Below are 20,253 nucleotides of genomic sequence, written 5' to 3' on the forward strand. Positions count from 1 at the left end.
TGAGGAAACAGCGAAAGAAAGAGAGGAGAGAGGGGGTGAGAGAAACCGCGAGAGAAAGAGAGGAGAGAGGGGGTGAAGAAACAGCGAGAGAAAGCGAGGAGAGAGGGGGTGAGAGAAACAACAAGGGAAAGAGAGGAGAGAGGGGGTGAGAGAAACAGCGAGAGAAAGAGAGGAGAGAGGGGGTGAGAGAAACAGCGAGAGAGAGAAAGAGAGAGAGAGAGAGAGGAGAGAGGGGTGGAGAGAGAGGGGGTGAGAGAAACAGCGAGAGAGAGAGAGAGGAGAGAGAATGAGAGGAGAGAGGGGGTGAGAGAAACAGCGAGGGAAAGAGAGGAGAGAGGGGGTGAGAGAAACAGCGAGAGAATGAGAGGAGAGAGGGGGTGAGAGAAACAGCGAGGGAAAGAGAGGAGAGAGGGGTTGAAGAAACAGCGAGAAAAAGAGAGGAGAAGGGGTGAAGAAACAGCGAGAGAAAGAGAGGAGAGAGGGGGTGAGAGAAACAACGAGGGAAAGAGAGGAGAGAGGGGTTGAGAGAAACAGCGAGAGAAAGAGAGGAGAGAGGGGGTGAGAGAAACAGCGAGAGAGAGAGAGAGAGAGAGAGAGAGGAGAGAGGGGTGGAGAGAAACAGCGAGGGAAAGAGAGGAGAGAGGGGGTGAGAGAAACAGCGAGAGAGAGAGAGAGAGAGAGAGAGAGAGAGAGGGGGGAGAGAGGGTTGGAGAGAGAGGGATTCAAGGAAAAAGAAAGAAGCAGACAGGCAATTCTAAACATTAAAGCTTCCAGAAGGTATGTCTGTGTGAGTATGAGTCCATATAACTATCTGAGAGAGAGAGAGAGAGAGAGAGAGAGAGAGAGAGAGAGAGAGAGAGAGAGAGAGAGAGAAGAGAGGACAGAGAGAAAGAGAGAGAACATGGTAGTTCACAGGCCAGTCTAGAACACTGACATTTTGATAATGAACCCATGGAAGCACACAGTAGGGGAGGCATTAGACATCACACAGACATATACACACACACATTACACAGACACACAGAGACTTAATCACCTGCTTGTTATGACCGCTGAGGAGCTGTGAACAGACAGAGTGAAAAAATAACGACTAAACAGAGAGGGGGAACGAGAGAGAGAAGATAAACAGGTTGCTTGGACTGGGTTTCCATGATGACTGGGTTTCCATGTTGTACCGGGTTGCCATGTTGGACTGGGTTTCCATGTTGGACTGGGTTTCCATGTTGGACTGGGTTGCCATGTTGGACCGGGTGTCCATGTTGGACTGGGTTTCCATGTTGGACCGGGTTTCCATGTTGGACTGGGTTTCCATGTTGACTGGGTTTCCATGTTGTACCGGCTTTCCATGTTGTACCGGGTTGCCATGTTGGACTGGGTTTCCATGTTGGACTGGGTTTCCATGTTGGACTGGGTTGCCATGTTGGACTGGGTTTCCATGATGACTGGGTTTCCATGTTGTACTGGGTTGCCATGTTGGACTGGGTTTCCATGATGACTGGGTTTCCATGTTGTACCGGGTTGCCATGTTGGACTGGGTTTCCATGTTGTACCGGGTTGCCATGTTGGAAAACCTAAGAAAATACCATATCATGAGTTAGAAACATGAATAAACAGCAACTCATTTATAGCTAGGACTGTCTGCAGGAGCAGTAAGAAGTCTCCAACCCAACATGGGGAACAGATACCTTACATGAAGAGGGTGTCTGTGCTCCCGAGTGGCGCAGTGTTCTAAGAAACTGCATCTCAGTGCTAGAGGCGTCCCTACAGTACCTGGTTTGAATCCAGGCTGCATCACATCCGGCTGTGATTGGGAGAGCAGTGCACAATTGGCCCAGCGTTGTCCGGGTTTGGCTGGGGTAGGCTGTCATTTGTTCTTAACTGACTTGCCTAGATTTTTTATTTATTTTTTATTTATTTTTTATTTCACCTTTATTTAACCAGGTAGGCTAGTAGAGAACAAGTTCTCATTTACAACTGCAACCTAGCCAAGATAAAGCATAGCAGTGTGAACAGACAACAACACAGAGTTACACATGGAGTAAACAATAAACAAGATTAATAATAAGCAGATTAACACTGGAGTGATACATGATCAGATGGTCATGTGCAGGTAGAGATACTGGTGTCCAAAAGAGCAGAAAAGTAAATAAATAAAAACTGTATGGGGATGAGGTAGGTAAAATGGGTGGGCTATTTACCGATGGACTATGTACAGCTGCAGCGATCGGTTAGCTGCTCAGATAGCAGATGTTTAAAGTTGGTGAGGGAGATAAAAGTCTCCAACTTCAGCGATTTTTGCAATTAGTTCCAGTCACAGGCAGCAGAGAACTGGAAGGAAAGGCGGCCATATGAAGTGTTGGCTTTAGGGATGATCAGTGAGATACACCTGCTGGAGCGTGTGCTACGGGTGGGTGTTGCCATCGTGACCAGTGAACTGAGATAAGGTGGCGCTTTACCTAGCATGGACTTGTAGATGACCTACAGACCGCAGTGGTGGGTGGTATAAGTTGCTTTAGTAACAAAACGGATGGCACTGTGATAAACTGCATCCAGTTTGCTGAGTAGAGTATTGGAAGCTATTTTGTAGATGACATCGCCGAAGTCGAGGATCGGTAGGATAGTCAGTTTTACTAGGGTAAGTTTGGCGGCGTGAGTGAAGGAGGCTTTGTTGCAGAATAGAAAGCCGACTCTAGATTTGATTTTAGATTTGACACACTGAACTCTGTCAGCAAAGTAGTTGGTGAACCAGGCAAGGCAGTCATTAGAAAAACCGAGGCTACTGAGTCTGCCGATAAGAATATGTTGATTGATAGAGTCGAAAGCCTTGGCCAGGTCGATGAAGACGGTTGCACAGTACTGTCTTTTATCGATGGCGGTTATGATATCGTTTAGTACCTTGAGCGTGGCTGAGGTGCACCCATGACCGGCTCGGAAACCAAATTGGTACGGTGGGGGCAGCTTTCCAATCCTTGGGGATCTCAGACGATATGAAAGAGAGGTTGAACAGGCTGGTAATAGGGGTTGCGACAATGGCGGCAGATAGTTTCAGAAATAGAGGGTCCAGATTGTCAAGCCCAGCTGATTTGTACGGGTCCACGTTTTGCAGCTCTTTCAGATCATCTGCTATCTGGATTTGGGTAAAGAAGAAGCTGGGGAGGCTTGGGCGAGTAGCGGCGCGGGGGGGGGCTGTTGGCCGAGGTTGGAGTAGCCTGGAGGAAGGCATGGCCAGCCGTTGAGAAATGCTTGTTGAAGTTTTCGATTATCATGGATTTATCAGTGGTGACCGTGTTACCTAGCCTCAGTGCAGTGGGCAGCTGGGAGGATGTGCTCTTGTTCTCCATGGACAGTGTCCCAGAACTTTTTGGAGTTAGAGCTACAGGATGCAAATTTCTGCTTGAAAAAGCTGGCCATTGCTTTCCTGACTGACTGCGTGTATTGGTTCCTGACTTCCCTGAACAGTTGCATATCGCGGGGACTATTCGATGCTATTGCAGTCCGCCACAGGATGTTTTTGTGCTGGTCGAGGGCAGCCAGGTCTGGAGTGAACCAAAGGCTATATCTGTTCTTAGTTCTGCATTTTTTTTTTATGGAGCATGCTTATCTAAGATGGTGAGGAAGTTAGTTTTAAAGAATGACCAGGCATCCTCAACTGATGGGATGAGGTCAATATCCTTCCAGGATACCCGGGCCAGATCGATTAGAAAGGCCTGCTCGCAGAAGTGTTTTAGGGAGCGTTTGACAGTGATGAGGGGTAAAACGTTTGACCTCTGTCATTGCCAACTAAGGGTATATAACAAAGTATTGAGATAAACTTTTGTTATTGACCAGATACTTATTTTCCACCATAATTTGCAAATAAATTCATTAAATCATTTTTTCTCATTTTGTCTGTCATAGTTGAAGTGTACCTATGATGAAAATTACAGGCCTCTCTCATCTCTTTGGGAGAACTTGCACAATTGGTGACTGACTAAATACTTTTTTGCCCCACTGTATAACTATGGTGTATTGCTATGATAGATATATAACTATGGTGTGTTACTATGATAGATATATAACTATGGTGTATTGCTATGATAGATATATAACTATGGTGTGTTACTATGATAGATATATAACTATGGTGTATTGCTATGATAGATATATAACTATGGTGTGTTACTATGATAGATATATAACTACGGTGTGTTACTATGATAGATATATACAGTGCCTTGCGAAAGTATTCGGCCCCCTTGAACTTTGCAACCTTTTGCCACATTTCAGGCTTCAAACATAAAGATATAAAACTGTATTTTTTTGTGAAGAATCAACAACAAGTGGGACACAATCATGAAGTGGAACGACATTTATTGGATATTTCAAACTTTTTTAACAAATCAAAAACTGAAAAATTGGGCGTGCAAAATTATTCAATTTTCCCACTGTGAAACATGGAGGAGGAGGTGTGATGGTGCTTTGCTGGTGACACTGTCTGTGATTTATTTTGAATACAATTCACACTTAACCAGCATGGCTACCACAGCATTCTGCAGCGATACGCCATCCCATCTGGTTTGTGCTTAGTGGGACTATCATTTGTTTTTCAACAGGACAATGACCCAACACACCTCCAGGCTGTGTAAGGGCTATTTGATGAAGAAGAGTGATGGAGTGTTGCATCAGATGACCTGTGTTTTCACACAAGTAAAACAGTTAGAAAAGCATTCCTCATGAAGCTGGTTGAGAGAATGCCAAGAGTGTGCAAAGCTGTCATCAAGGCAAAGGGTGGCTACATTGAAGAATCTAAAATATAACATATATTTTGAAACTACAGTTTGTTACTATAAAATATATTTAACTATGGTGTGTTACTATAATAGATATATACAGTGCCTTGCGAAAGTATTCGGCCCCCTTGAACTTTGCGACCTTTTGCCACATTTCAGGCTTCAAACATAAAGATGTTGTGAAGAATCAACAACTAGTGGGACACAATCATGAAGTGGAACGACATTTATTGGATATTTCAAACTTTTTAACAAATCAAAAACTGAAAAATTGGGCGTGCAAAATTATTCAGCCCCTTTACTTTCAGTGCAGATAACTCTCTCCAGAAGTTCAGTGAGGATCTCTGAATGATCCAATGTTGACCTAAATGACTAATGATGATAAATACAATCCACCTGTGTGTAATCAAGTCTCCGTATAAATGCACCTGCACTGTGATAGGCTCAGAGGTCCGTTAAAAGCGCAGAGAGCATCATGAAGAACAAGGAACACACCAGGCAGGTCCGAGATACTGTTGTGAAGAAGTTTAAAGCTGGATTTGGATACAAAAAGATTTCCCAAGCTTTAAACATCCCAATGAGCACTGTGCAAGCGATAATATTGAAATGGAAGGAGTATCAGACCACTGCAAATGTACCAAGACCTGGCCGTCCCTCTAAACTTTCAGCTCATACAAGGAGAAGACTGATCAGAGATGCAGCCAAGAGGCCCATGATCACTCTGGATGAACTGCAGAGATCTACAGCTGAGGTGGGAGACTCTGTCCATAGGACAACAATCAGTCGTATATTGCACAAATCTGGCCTTTATGGAAGAGTGGCAAGAAGAAAGCCATTTCTTAAAGATATCCATAAAAAGTGTTGTTTAAAGTTTGCCACAAGCCACCTGGGAGACACACCAAACATGTGGAAGAAGGGGCTCTGGTCAAATGAAACCAAAATTGAACTTTTTGGCAACAATGCAAAACGTTATGTTTGGCGTAAAAGCAACACACACCATCCCCACTGTCAAACATGGTGGTGGCAGCATCATGGTTTGGGCCTGCTTTTCTTCAGCAGGGACAGGGAAGATGGTTAAAATTGATGGGAAGATGGATGGAGCCAAATACAGGACCATTCTGGAAGAAAACCTGATGGAGTCTGCAAAAGACCTGAGACTGGGACGGAGATTTGTCTTCCAACAAGACAATGATCCAAAACATAAAGCAAAATCTACAATGGAATGGTTCAAAAATAAACATATCCAGGTGTTAGAATGGCCAAGTCAAAGTCCAGACCTGAATCCAATCGAGAATCTGTGGAAAGAACTGAAAACTGCTGTTCACAAATGCTCTCCATCCAACCTCACTGAGCTCGAGCTGTTTTGCAAGGAGGAATGGGAAAAGATTTCAGTCTCTCGATGTGCAAAACTGATAGAGACATACCCCAAGCGACTTACAGCTGTAATCGCAGCAAAAGGTGGCGCTACAATAATTTTTCACGCCCAATTTTTCAGTTTTTGATTTGTTAAAAAAGTTTGAAATATCCAATAAATGTTGTTCCACTTCATGATTGTGTCCCACTTGTTGTTGATTCTTCACAAAAAAATACAGTTTTATATATTTATGTTTGAAGCCTGAAATGTGGCAAAAGGTCGCAAAGTTCAAGGGGGCCGAATACTTTCGCAAGGCACTGTAGATACAGTGTGTTCCTCTGATAGATATATAACTATGGTGTGTTCCTATACACACATGATCCTAGGATCTCTCATTTACAAACATACCTCTCTGGAACATCATCGCCTGTTCACCCGTTTCACATTTCCATGGGAACCAGCAGGATCAGCAAGGGTGTGTGTGTGTGTGTGTGCATATGTTGTGGGTGAGACAATGTTAGCACCTTAAAGATTCCAAATGTTTTATGCTATGTTCTACACATTTGTATTTTATCCAGGTTTCTCGCTGCAGGCCACTGTTTTCACACAAATAAAACAGAAAAGTAAGGGAAAAAATGTAGCCTTTTGTTATTAACCAAGTTATTACAGCACAACTTACCTAGCTACATTTTAAGCGACATCTTTAAGTTGATTTGGTATGAACTGTAGCCAAGGTTTTAGACAATCCTTGACATAACATTTAGCATTAGGCTTTTCCCGGTGACCAAACGGATTCCTGTTCGTTTGTTTACGAGCTGCAGAGACAACGTCCCGGGGATTTTTTAAAGACAGGAGTGTTTGAAATTTTTAATGAGCTCAAATTGGTTCATTACTTTTTAATGGGCTGTGTAGAAGCCCCAGAACCCGGATTGTTTTCTTGTGGTGAACAAACATGCTCTGTTCTGGATAATGACTCACATTCAAACTTCTAACCACGTCAGCACAGATCAACAAGGCAGCTTTTTATATTATAATATCCTGTCCAGACATTCCATCCTATATTAAAAGTAGTTTGACACCTAGCCAAGTATTCTCTCAGGAGAGTGCAACCAAACTTTTAGCAAACACAGAACTGAGCTGGCTACAGCACCTCATCACTCGTCCCAGGGTGGAATTACACTGAAATTTAGATTGGAAATACCAGCAGCCTCTCTCCGAGGAAGGAACTTCTTTATGTTATGGAAATGTACCCTAACATGACAAAATAACTTTGATACCTTTGTCATTCTTCCACACAGTGCTGTGGAACATGGCTCCAAGTGAGCAAAATGAGGTGATGTCATCCTACCAGTGTGCTCAAGTAAATCTCTGTAGGAGGTACTGATACTTTTATGGAAATATTAATGGTATTGTAAAATAGTTTGCATGGTGTGTTTCTGTATGTGTCTCTCTCTGTGTGTGTGTGTGTATGGAAAGAGATCTTTAACCCTCCTGTTGTGTTTGTTTCATGTTAATTAATTACGTGTGCCAGGTCAAAAATGACCATCCCATTATAGCGGATTATAAATCCATAATACATATTATCAACTAATGTTGTGTTAGATCTCTTTATCAACTTAAGTTCTTGTGAACATTATAAGTTTTGAACTTCTATTTGCTATTTATTGCCTGTAAACCTCATTGATCTGAGCTCATACAACTAGTTTGAGTAAATAAAAGCATAATGTATGGATTATTCTGACTATAGCAAACACTCAGATAAAACATATTGTGCTATTTATCACAGACTACTTTGCGTAAAAGTTTAACAAGGACATTTGTTATGAAACAATTTCAAATGTTTAAATAGTGGCAGGATTTTAAGTCATCAACCCGGGATATGGCGTAACTCGTTGGCCCTGGGGTCTTCCTGATAAAATGTTCAGCCGACAGCCGAGCTCTCTTCTCAGGTGGGGATGAAGACCAGGACAAATTCCCATTCCTTGACCAGAATGTAACAACAACCTCAGCAGGGCCCTCTTCCTCATCACTGGAATGTAACAACAACCTCAGCAGGGCCCTCTTCCTCATCACTGGAATGTAACAACAACCTCAGCAGGGCCCTCTTCCTCATCACTGGAATGTAACAACAACCTCAGCAGGGCCCTCTTCCTCATCACTGGAATGTAACAACAACCTCAGCAGGGCCCTCTTCCTCATCACTGGAATGTAACAACAACCTCAGCAGGGCCCTCTTCCTCATCACTGGAATGTAACAACAACCTCAGCAGGGCCCTCTTCCTCATCACTGGATGGTTCCACATCGGTTGTCTCTTGGTCTGGATCATAATCTGTGTTGTCTTCAACTTCTGACACTTCCTCCTCTAATGCATCTTCACTTTCAGTTTCCTGGCCTCTCTCCTCACCAGTGTCATGATCAAAGATATGATCAAGAGCCTCACATTCAGTATGTCGTTTGGTCATTGTGCTGCCACAGAATGAATTGTGAGCAAGGCCTCAAATCTTTATATACCAGAGCTGTGAGAAAAGTTATATTATTGAAACAATGTTGCGATTGTTTGTGAGAATGCCAACAGGTGTAGTTCCCGTGGGGGTAAAGATTCTATTGGGGAAAGGTTGCCATGGAAGCCAAGAAGGGGAGTGAGGTGTGTGTGTGTGTGTGTGTGTCTGTGCTCAAACACACATGCATGTGGGGGTCTGGGAGAGGAAGTGTGTCCATCTGATGAATGGGCATGTGCTTGAACTCAATTTTATACACTAATTGTAGTCTCACCCATTAATTTCCCATGTCTGGTCATTTTTGACTGGGAACATCACAAGTGTACAGAAGTTAACCCAAAATGTTATGAAAATCATCCAAATGTATTTTGTGTTTTCAGATGCCCTGTGTGGACAAAGTCATGGAACCTTATGACAATCAGATTAAATTAACTACATTTTTCAGAGAGAAAACTTAGACCGGAACACAGCAGGAGGCTTAAACAGACATGGATCCTGTCCTACCTCTTAAATGTGAGGAAACCAGCAATCCAAACAAAATTCTAAGGAATCAGAATAGTTTCCAGAAAATAGTTCCATAAAAACAACAATAAATGTTCCCTAAGTCAAAAACATTCGATGAGTGTAGAGAATAGCCAATATAAAAACATGAAAATCAGAAACAGGTTTTTATACACTAAAGCAATATACAGTATACTGGGCTTATAATGAGCATGTATAGGTCTCATATCGTTGCGACTGTTGCATTGAGCTTTGTTCTGTTCATCAGGGCAAAATCATGATGATGATTACAACATAGTACTTTTTCAGCGGCTCAAATCACTTTATAAAGGGTTGTCACCTCATCCAGATCTGGGCCCGTACCCACAAAGCGTAGGAGTGCTGATCTAGGATCTGTCCATACAAGTTAGCATTAGGTTTTTCCCGGTGACATTAACAATGTCTACACTATCTTTCTGATCAATATACAGTGAATTGCGAAAGTATTCGGCCCCCTTGATCTTTGCGACCTTTTGCCACATTTCAGGCTTCAAACATAAAGATATAAAACTGTATTTTTTTGTGAAGAATCAACAACAAGTGGGACACAATCATGAAGTGGAACGACATTTATTGGATATTTCAAACCTTTATAACAAATCAAAAACAGAAAAATTGGGCGTGCAAAATTATTCAGCCTCTTTACTTTCAGTGCAGCAAACTCTCTCCAGAAGTTCAGTGAGGATCTCTGAATGATCCAATGTTGACCTAAATGACTAATGATGATAAATACAATCCACCTGTGTGTAATCAAGTCTCCGTATAAATGCACTTGCACTGTGATAGTCTCAGAGGTCCGTTAAAAGCGCAGAGAGCATCATGAAGAACAAGGAACACACCAGGCAGGTCCGAGATACTGTTGTGAAGAAGTTTAAAGCCGGATTTGGATACAAAAAGATTTCCCAAGCTTTAAACATCCCAAGGAGCACTGTGCAAGCGATAATATTGAAATGGAAGGAGTATCAGACCACTGCAAATCTACCAAGACCTGGCCGTCCCTCTAAACTTTCAGCTCATACAAGGAGAAGACTGATCAGAGATGCAGCCAAGAGGCCCATGATCACTCTGGATGAACTGCAGAGATCTACAGCTGAGGTGGGAGAGACTGTCCATAGGACAACAATCAGTCGTATATTGCACAAATCTGGCCTTTATGGAAGAGTGGCAAGAAGAAAGCCATTTCTTAAAGATATCCATAAAAAGTGTCGTTTAAAGTTTGCCACAAGCCACCTGGGAGACACACCAAACATGTGGAAGAAGGTGCTCTGGTCAGATGAAACCAAAATTGAACTTTTTGGCAACAATGCAAGACGTTATGTTTGGCGTAAAAGCAACACAGCTCATCACCCTGAACACACCATCCTCACTGTCAAACATGGTGGTGGCAGCATCATGGTTTGGGCCTGCTTTTCTTCAGCAGGGACAGGGAATATGGTTAAAATTGATGGGAAGATGGATGGAGCCAAATACAGGACCATTCTGGAAGAAAACCTGATGGAGTCTGCAAAAGACCTGAGACTGGGACGGAGATTTGTCTTCCAACAAGACAATGATCCAAAACATAAAGCAAAATCTACAATGGAATGGTTCAAAAATAAACATATACAGGTGTTAGAATGGCCAAGTCAAAGTCCAGACCTGAATCCAATCGAGAATCTGTGGAAAGAACTGAAAACTGCTGTTCACAAATGCTCTCCATCCAACCTCACTGAGCTCGAGCTGTTTTGCAAGGAGGAATGGGAAAAGATTTCAGTCTCTCGTTGTGCAAAACTGATAGAGACATACCCCAAGCGACTTACAGCTGTAATCGCAGCAAAAGGTGGCGCTACAAAGTATTAACTTAAGGGGGCTGAATAATTTTGCATGCCCAATTTTTCAGTTTTTGATTTGTTAAAAAAGTTTGAAATATCCAATAAATGTCGTTCCACTTCATGATTGTGTCCCACATGTTGTTGATTCTTCACAAAGAAATACAGTTTTATATCTTTATGTTTGAAGCCGGAAATGTGGCAAAAAGTCTCAAAGTTCAAGGGGCCCGAATACTTTCGCAATGCACTATATCAATATGCTTTTCTTTCAAAAACAAGGACGTTTATAAGTGATCCCAAACTTTTGAACGGTAGTGTAGATATCATATAGATATCGTTTTGTTTATTTAACCTTTATTTAACTGGGCAAGTCGGTTAAGAACAAATTCTTATTTACAATGATGGCCTACCGGGGAACAGTGGGTTAATCGCTTTGTTCAGGGGCAGAAAGACAGATTTTCACCTTGTCAGCTCTAACCATGAGGCTACCTATCCTACAGATATATAGATATAATATAGATCAAAGATCTTGGCCAGGGTATAAATCAAGAGTGGGTGGGGATGGAGCCACGTAAATGGAGGTCTTTAGGAGAGTATGGTTTTGTATTGGTGTTTTAAATCAATACTATATTGTAGATGGTCACGTTGCACGTAAAGACAGAATACAGTCCCTGTGACTCCAAAGAGAAGATGGAACAGGTGTGGAGATGGTGTTATGGGAACGGAGGAGAGTAGTTAAGTCATTCTGTAGCATTAAGGAGATACTGTATGTCACGTTTAGAATGATCCTTATCAGACCAGGGGAAATGACACAGGGATGTTTGAGACAGAGGAACTCACATCTCTCTCTCCTTCTCATTATTTCTTTCTCTTTCTCCGTCTCCACTTCCCCTTTGTCTCGAACTCTCCCTCTCAGGAAAAGCAACAACAGAACGGTACACCAGTGGTATGATGGACACAAAGGCCACAAACATCTGTCAGAGAGCAGGCAGATATTTGTTCTGCTTCATTCTGAGCAGGGCAGGAACACTATTAGGCTGCTTTAAGCCATCCATCACCTCTCCGCCCTGGGCGGTAGCTCCACGTCTCCTTTCAACTATGTGGAGGTCATAATAACAGACAATGGGTGAGTGATTGCGATGTTCACTGACATTTCTACTGGGTCCACCAGCCAGACTTAGACTGGCCGTCGGCAGGGAAACTTGACATTTCTGACTGGGGGGGATGGGTCGGGACAGGGGACACACACTCGGGTCAAACCAATAGAGGGGGTTCTGACAACCACTGCTGCTCAGGTGTCATCCGGCCTGGTTAGCAGGGGGCGGGAGCTACACAGGTGTAACCCTCTCTCAGTTGTCTAACAGTAGGAGGCAGTTCAAAGAGCCTGGGTGGTTACGCAACTCAGATTACGATCCGCTACCCTCAGTCGTAATGCAGTTCACTGTACATAAGAATGTAAGAATGTTGCAAAACAGTTTTTTCCCATGTGTTTTTCCTGTTTCATCACATCAACAGTGTAGGCCCACTGATTCTCTGTATGTCTCTGTGCTCAGTCAGAGGGCCACAACTACCACACTACAAAGACTTGATCAGACAGCAGACAGATGGATACAGACAGACGGACAAACATAGGCGCACGCACACAGGCATATAGACAGACAGATAGTTGCTAGACAACATTGTTGTTCTAAGGCAGATGTGAGTGAAGAAAACAGTATTACACTAATCAAAACACTGTGAGCTTCTGTTACCAGAACACTTGACCTTGGTCGCCATGACAATAGAATATCGTCATGTGATCTCCACCTCGGGACACAAGAACGCTTTACCAGCATCCTAGGGAGCTCACATGCCAGCTGCGTCATTATTTTTCTTCCTCAGCTCTCTTCGCTCTCTCGTTCCACAACAACAGTGTTTCGGTGATGCATTCTTTAACCAACTGTTTTGTCAGGGGATGCTAAACAAAAGGCTGAGCCCTTGAACCAAGAGTGGATGGAACAATGTGAATAAGATGATTGAATCTGCATGGATGTCTATAATAACTGTCATTATCTTTCGGGGTTTGTCTTTCGTTTTCTTCATGGTGTGATTGGTTAGGCTATTTTGTTGTGCAAGATATTCGCACTGTCGCATTATCTTGAGTTCTAAAGATTGCCATGTTATTATAATCTTATCTTCCTTTTAGATCAATAGATAGTCAAAGAAACAAGGCAAGAGAAATAAGCTGCTCATAAGAATTTGGACGAGGTCTTTTGCACAAGCAACAGGAATAGTTATATTGGAATCCATTTGGCTGGAGCAGATCATGATACTATCATCACCTTTTATCCTTCAGATCAGTGACTAGGAAAGAAAAAAGGTCCTCAGTAAGCAACAGACACGTAAAGGAAACTCAAATCAAACTTTACTTGTCACATGCACCGAATACAACCTTACCACGAAATGCTTACTTATGAGCCCTTAACTCTTTCTTGAACTGCATTGTTGCTTAAGAAATTATTTTCCAAATAAACTCAAGTACAAAAAAAAAGTAGGCTCTATACACAGGGGGTACCGAGGAGGTACCGAGTCAATGTGCGATGGTACAGGTTAGTCGAGGTCATTCGTTTATGTAGGTAGGGATAAAGTAGTGATGTTTAGATAATAAACAGTGAGTAGCAGCAGTGTAAAAACAAATGGGGGGGTGTGTCAATGTAAATAGTCCGGGTGGCCATTTGATTAATTGTTCAGCAGTCTTATGGCTTGTGTATAGAAGCTGTTAAGGAGCCTTTTGGTCCTAGACTTGGAGCTCCGGTACCGCTTGCCGTGCGGTAGCAGAGAAAACAGTCTGACTTGGGTGACTGGAGTCTTAGACCATTTTTGGGGCTTTCCTCTGACATCACCTGGTATATAGGTCCTGGAAAATTGGCCACAGTGATGTACTGGGCCGTTGGCACTACCCTATGCCTTGCGGTCAGATACCGAGCAGTTGCCATACCAGGCGGTCAGGGTGCTTTCGATGGTGCAGCTGTAAAATGTTTTCAGGATCTGGGGACTCACAAATCTTGGGTCTCCTGGGGGGAAAATGTTTTGTTGTGCCCTCTTCACGGCTGTCTTGGTATGTTTGGACCATGCTAGTTTGTTGGTGATGTGGACACCAAGGAACTTGAAACTCTCAACCCGCTCCACTACAGCCCCATCGATGTTAATGGGGGCCTGTTCGGCCCGCCTTTTCCTGTAGTCCACAATCAGCTCCGTTGTCTTGATCACATTAAAGTATATGTTGTTGTCCTGGCACCACACTGCCAGGTCTCGGACCTCCTCCTTGTAGGCTGTCTCATCGTTGTCGTTAATCAAGCCTAGCACTGTTGCCTCGTCAGCAAACTTAATGATGGTGTTGGAGTCGTGTTTGGCCACGCATTAGTGGGTGAACAGGGAGTACAGGAGGGGACTAAGCATGCACCCCTGAGGGGACCCAGTGTTTGAGGATCAGCATGGCAGATGTGTTGTTGCCTACCCTTATCACCTGGGGGGCGGCCCGTCAGGAAGTCCAGGATCCAGTTGCAGAGGGAGGTGTTTAGTCCTTAGCTTAGTGATGAGCTTTGTGGGCACTATGGTGTTGAACACTGACTTGTAGTCAATGAACAACATTCTCACATAGTTGTTCCTTTTGTCTAGGTGGGAAGGGGCATTGTGGAGTGCGATTGAGATTGTGTCATCTGTGAATCTGTTGGGGCGGTATGCGAATTGGAGTGGGTCTTGGGTATCCGGGATGATGCTGTTGATGTGAGCCATGACCAGCCTTTTAAAGCATTTCATGGCTACAGGCGGTAATCATTTAGACAGGTTACCTTCACTTCCTTGGGCACAGGGACTACGGTGGTCTGCTTGAAACATGTAGATATTACAGACTCGGTCAGGGACAGGTAGAAAATGTCAGTGAAAACACTTGCCAGTTGGACAGTGCATGCTGAGTACACGTTGTGGTAATCCAGCTGGCCCTGCAGCTTTTTGAATGTTGACCTGTTTAAAGGTCTTGCTCATATCGTCTACCGAGAGAGTTATCACACAGTCGTCCATCACAGCTGGTGCTCTCATGCATGCGTCAGTGTTGCTTGCCTCAAAGTGAATCTCCCTCTAAATGTTTTACTACAAAACATAGAAAAGTCACAATATTTACATATCTTGATGTTGGGGTGGTGCTGGAGATGATGAATTAAAGTAAACATTTTTAGAAATGTCCCATTAAAGGAATTGGGCCATATTCATATATACAGTAAATCTCCTGTGTGTCTCTCCATACCACGTACTGGGACAGAGAAGTAGGCCATGGTGAGAGAGTAGATGCATCAGTGTCGCCAGTCAGACTGGCAATGCCCACTTAGGGTGTAGGGCCCACAGACACACACATGCACCCACCATCCACTCTCTTTTTCCTTATCTCTCGCTCCCTCTATTTTTCTCTCCACCTCTCTCTATATGGCCCTACCTGGCAGCATTCCCTGCCAGCATACCACACATGCCTCGTCAGTCACAACCCTGGCAGTGAAGCCCAGGATTAAGCCCAGGATTGGCATTAAATAACCTTCTGCTGATTCCAGGTAAATGGGTGATTGTGTCTTTTGGACCTGTATGAAGGGTGTGATTGTTAGGATTCTGTCAATCAATGATATATTATGGAATGGAAGCTCTTTGCTTTCAGCTCGTTGTGAAGAGACTGGGGGAAAACAACAGAGGGATGTGATGGGTTCTGTGTTTCAGTTGACCTCAGCCAGGGCTCAGCATCTGTGGCATATACAAAACACACGAGTACATACATACACCTCTACACACAAAAACACACACACCTCTCTACACATGCAAACGCCTAAACATAAACCTACACACACCTCCACACATATACTACCACTCAAAAGTTCCTCTGTCCAGTGTCTGTTCTTTTGCCCATCTTAATATTTTCCTTTTGTTAGCCAGTCTGAGATATGGCTTTTTCTTTGCAACTCTGCCTAGAAGGCCAGCATCCTGGAGTTACCTCTTCACTGTTGACGTTGAGACGGGTGTTTTACGGCTACTATTTAATGAAGCTGCCAGTTGAGGACTTGGGAGGTGTCTGTTTCTAAAACTAGACATTCTAATGTACTTGTCCTCTTGCTCAGTTGTGCACCGGGGCCTCCCACTCTTTCTATTCTGGTTAGAGCCAGTTTGCGAAGTTCTGTGAAGGGAGAAGTACACAGCATTGTACGAGATCTTCAGTTTCTTGGCAATTTCTCGCATGGAATAGCCTTCATTCCTCAGAACAAGAATTAGACTGACGAGTTTCAAAAGAAAGTTCTTTGTTTCTGGCCATTTTGAGCCTGTAATCGAACCCACAAATGCTGATACTCCAGATACTCAACTAGTCTAAAGAAGGCCAGTTTTATTGCTTCTTTAGTCAGAACAGTTTTCAGCTGTGCTAACATAAATGCAAAAGGGTTTTCTAATGATCAATTAGCCTATTAAAATGATAAACTTGGATTAGCTAACACAACGTGCCATTGGAACACAGGAGTGATGGTTGCTGATAATGGGCCTCTGTACGACTATGTAGATATTCCATTAAAAAATCTGCCATTTCCAGCTACAATAGTAATTTACAACATTAATGTCTACACTGCATTTCCGATCAATGACGTTATTTTAATGGACAAAAAATAGCTTTTCTTTCAAAAACAAGGACATTTCTAAGTGAACAAACTTTCGAACGGTAATGTACACCTCTACACATACAGTACCAGTGAACATTTTGGACACACCTACTCATTCAAGGGTTTATTTTTATTTTTACGATTTTCTACATTGTAGAATAATAGTGAAGACATCAACACTATGAAATAACACATGGAATCATGTAATAAAGAAATTCTACAAATTGACTTAAGGCACACCTGTTAATTGAAACACATTTATTTTTTATTTCACCTTTATTTAACCAGGTAGGCTAGTTGAGAACAAGTTCTCATTTACAACTGCGACCTGGCCAAGATAAAGCAAAGCAGAGCAGTGCGACACAAACAACAACAGAGTTACACATGGAATAAACAAGAGTACAGTCAATAACCCAGTAGAAAAAAAAGAAAGTCTATATACAGTGTGTGCAAATGGCGTGAGGAGGTAAGGCAATAAAAAGGCCATAGTAGCGAAGTAATTACAATTTAGCAGATTAACACTGGAGTGATAGCTGAGCAGATGATGATGATCAGATGGTGTGTAAGTAGTGATACTGGTGTGCAAAAGAGCAGAAAAGTAAATAAAAACAATATGGGGATGAGGTAGGTAGATTGGGTGGGCTATTTACAGATGGACTACGTACAGCTGCAGCGATTGGTTAGCTGCTCAGATAGCTGATGTTTAAAGTTAGTGAGGGAAATTTGAGTCTCCAGCTTCAGAGATTTTTGCAATTCGTTCCAGTCACTGGCAGCAGAGAACTGGAAGGAAAGGCGGCCAAAAGAGGTGTTGGCTTTGGGGATGACCAGTGAGATATACCTGCTGGAGTGCGTACTACGGATGGGTGTTATCGTGACCAGTGAGCTGAGATAAGGCGAAGATTTACCTAGCATAGACTTATAGATGACCTGGAGCCAGTGGGTCTGGCGACGAATATGTAGCGAGGGCGGTATAAGGGTCTTTGGTAACAAAACAGACGGCACTGTGATAGACTGCATCCAGTTTGTTGAGTAGAGTGTTGGAAGCTATTTTGTAGATGACATCGCCAAAGTCGAGGATCGGTAGGATAGTCAGTTTTGCTAGGGTAAGTTTGGCGGCGTGAGTGAAGGAGGCTTTGAAGTGAAATAGAAAGCCGATTCTAGATTTGATTTTGGATTGAGATGTTTGATATGGGACTGGAAGGAGAGTTTACAGTCTAGCCAGACACCTAGGTATTTGTAGTTGTCCACATACTCTAGGTCAGAACCGTCCAGAGTAGTGATGCTAGTCGGGTGAGCGAGTGCGGGCAGCGAACGGTTGAAAAGCATACATTTAGTTTTACTAGCGTTTAAGAGCAGTTGGAGGCCACGGAGTGAGTGTTGTATGGCATCGAAGCTCGTTTGGAGGTTAGTTAGCACAGTGTCCAAGGCAGGGCCAGAAGTATACAGAATGGTGTCGTCTGTGTAGAGGTGGATCAGGGAATCACCAGCAGCAAGAGCGACATCGTTGATATACAGTGCCTTGCAAAAGTATTCGGCCCCCTTGAACTTTGCGACCTTTAGCCACATTTCAGGCTTCAAACATAAAGATATAAAACTGTATTTTTTTGTGAAGAATCAACAACAAGTGGGACACAATCATGAAGTGGAACGACATTTATTGGATATTTCAAACTTTTTTAACATACCAAAAACTGAAAAATTGGGAGTGCAAAATTATTCAGCCCCCTTAAGTTAATACTTTGTAGCGCCACCTTTTGCTGCGATTATAGCTGTAAGTCGCTTGGGGTATGTCTCTATCAGTTTTGCACATCGAGAGACTGAAATGTTATCCCATTCCTCCTTGCAAAACAGCTCGAGCTCAGTGAGGTTGGATGGAGAGCATTTGTGAACAGCAGTTTTCAGTTCTTTCCACAGATTCTCGATTGGATTCAGGTCTGGACTTTGACTTGGCCATTCTAACACCTGTATATGTTTATTTTTGAACCATTCCATTGTAGATTTTGCTTTATGTTTTGGATCATTGTCTTGTTGGAAGACAAATCTCCGTCCCAGTCTCAGGTCTTTTGCAGACTCCATCAGGTTTTCTTCCAGAATGGTCCTGTATTTGGCTCCATCAATCTTCCCATCAATTTTAACCATCTTCCCTGTCCCTGCTGAAGACAAGCAGGCCCAAACCATGATGCTGCCACCACCATGTTTGACAGTGGGGATGGTGTGTTCAGCTGTGTTGCTTTTACGCCAAACATAACGTTTTGCATTGTTGCCAAAAAGTTCAATTTTGGTTTCATCTGACCAGAGCACCTTCTTCCACATGTTTGGTGTGTCTCCCAGGTGGCTTGTGGCAAACTTTAAACAACACTTTTTATGGATATCTTTAAGAAATGGCTTTCTTCTTGCCACTCTTCCATAAAGGCCAGATTTGTGCAATATACGACTGATTGTTGTCCTATGGACAGAGTCTCCCACCTCAGCTGTAGATCTCTGCAGTTCATCCAGAGTGATCATGGGCCTCTTGGCTGCATCTCTGATCAGTCTTCTCCTTGTATGAGCTGAAAGTTTAGAGGGACGGCCAGGTCTTGGTACATTTGCAGTGGTCTGATACTCCTTCCATTTCAATATTATCGCTTGCACAGTGCTCCTTGGGATGTTTAAAGCTTGGGAAATATTTTTGTATCCAAATCCGGCTTTAAACTTCTTCACAACAGTATCTCGGACCTGCCTGGTGTGTTCCTTGTTCTTCATGATGCTCTCTGCACTTTTAACGGACCTCTGAGACTATCACAGTGCAGGTGCATTTATACGGAGACTTGATTACACACAGGTGGATTGTATTTATCATCATTAGTCATTTAGGTCAACATTGGATCATTCAGAGATCCTCACTGAATTTCTGGAGAGAGTTTGCTGCACTGAAAGTAAAGGGGCTGAATAATTTTGCACGCCCAATTTTTCTGTTTTTGATTTGTTAAAAAGGTTTGAAATATCCAATAAATGTCGTTCCACTTCATGATTGTGTCCCACTTGTTGTTGATTCTTCACAAAAAAATACAGTTTTATATCTTTATGTTTGAAGCCTGAAATGTGGCAAAAGGTCGCAAAGTTCAAAGGGGCCGAATACTTTCGCAAGGCACTGTATACAGAGAAAAGAGTCGGCCCGAGAATTGAACCATGTGGTTGAAGGTGACTACCTTATGAAGCTGGTTGAGTGAATGCCAAGAGTGTGCAATGCTGAAAGCATGGGAAAGGGTGGCTACTTTGATAAATCTCAAATATATTTTGATTTGTTTAACACTTTTTTGGTTACTACATGACTACATATGTATTATTTCATAGTTTTGATGTCTTCACTATTATTCCACAACGTAGAACATTGTAAAAATAAAGAAAACCCTTGAATGAGGTGGTGTGTCCAAACTTTTGACTGGTACTGTACACCTACACACCAGTCTCCCCTTATGCGCACACACACAACTCTATGTGGGGAGAATCAGTGAAATTGGCTTGGTATAATGGAGTGCCTGCAATGAGAAGTGACGTGAAGACAAAATAATTAAATAAGCGAGCCCTGTTCTCAGCCGTCGCTCAGCTCCATACTGGTCAATAGCTGACAGACACAGACA

Source organism: Oncorhynchus mykiss, chromosome 31, assembly GCF_013265735.2.
Source record: "Oncorhynchus mykiss isolate Arlee chromosome 31, USDA_OmykA_1.1, whole genome shotgun sequence".
Classification (NCBI taxonomy): Eukaryota; Metazoa; Chordata; class Actinopteri; order Salmoniformes; family Salmonidae; genus Oncorhynchus; species Oncorhynchus mykiss.